Raw genomic sequence first — 1,656 nt, 5'->3', positions numbered from 1 at the left:
TTGCGTTAATTCTGGTTATAACAAAAAAAAGATGGACGTAATAAAATAATAATAATAATAATATAATAATAATAATAATAATAATAATAATAATAATATTGAGTTTGGACAAAAATCCACATATGGTTAATCCATTATCGCCAAAGTTTCCAATAATAGCTTTATTGTTTATTAGCGATGCTCGGGAATAATATAAAATTAGAAATTTCTAGTTCCCTTAAATAGAGGTTTGAATGCTCTTTGATTTTGCAAGTTTGTGGTTTGAGTTTTTTTTTTTTTTAGTTCTATATAACACTATTTTCCTTAAGGCATTAGAATATACTATCATATTTATTTACATTAATAGTGAAGAAATATTTGCAATACAGATGGACTCTATAAACAATAAATTTTAATGCAAAAGAGAAAATATATTCATTTTCATTGAAACCGGATAGTATCTAGCGGAGATATTTATTTCCTGGACTAACAGTCCTTATTGTTAAGTATCCGTAGGATATGGACACTTGATCATGAGGGCTGTTAGTCTTAGAAAGCTTGTAGCTTTTCCTGAATGAATATCTCCGCTAGATACCATCTAGTTTCAATGAGTCCCCGTTAGTAATTGTATTAAAGCACAGAACATTCGTGCATGGGATGTAGTTAATTCATATACATATTAACAACAGTTGAAACATATTTGCATTGTAGATAAAATCTATAGACGCAACCACCATAGATACTTCGAAACCGCACCACCTACCTTGAGAACACCTCTGAGCTCACCTTGAGAGGCGCCCTGTCTCCTGATTACAGCTATAGAGGAAGGGATGTTGGTCCTCTCGCGAAGGCCTCCGGAGAAGGAATGAGGCGCAAAGCCCCCGTAGAAACACCCCTTCTTGTCGTCATTCCCCAAAATTCATTATTCATGGATGACTCGCCCTCTGATTGTCAGCTGCCCAAAGTGTTTTTTGTTTTTTCCCTTTCTCGATTATTCACGACTTGTCAACCTGGCGTTTCCCGAGGTAAAGAGCGGCAAGGAATTAGGAATTGGGAATTTGATTCCCGACACAGGAATGCATCGAAGACGCCCTGATATTTAGACTAGAATCGTGGAAGGATTCTTGTTTTATTATTATTATTATTCACTGGTGGAATGAGAAGTCAGAGAATATTTCTTTTCAAAATAATTTTCGACTTTTTCTTTTCTAATAATTCTGGTGGGTGGAACTTTGACAGAATTCTGAGGAAGTATAAACCACCTTTAGTGACAGTTGACAGGCGGACTGATGGATAGGCAGCCAGTTAGGCAGTTACAAAGACAAACAGACTGACACATTTGGAGAGAGAGAGAGAGAGAGAGAGAGAGAGAGAGAGATTCATATTACGTATTTCGTACTAGGCAGTTATTTCGAACCGAAATGTAAGTTGTCGATGAGAGTAATGAATTTAATAAAATTTGCTAAAAAAATGAAATTAATAATATAAACAAATTCATAACAACTGCTAAAAAAATAAATTAATAACATTTTTTTAAATATTAATATAAAAAACACAATAAAATAGAACACTAAGTAACAAATAAACACTATGTGATTATTCATTCTCATCTGTGGTCCGTTGAATTAATGATATAAACAAATTTATAAAAATGGCCAAAAAAATAAATAAATTGAT

Source organism: Macrobrachium nipponense, chromosome 40, assembly GCF_015104395.2.
Source record: "Macrobrachium nipponense isolate FS-2020 chromosome 40, ASM1510439v2, whole genome shotgun sequence".
Lineage (NCBI taxonomy): Eukaryota > Metazoa > Arthropoda > Malacostraca > Decapoda > Palaemonidae > Macrobrachium > Macrobrachium nipponense.
The sequence above is the reverse complement of the archived record's forward strand: the minus strand, read 5'-3'. Positions refer to the sequence as shown.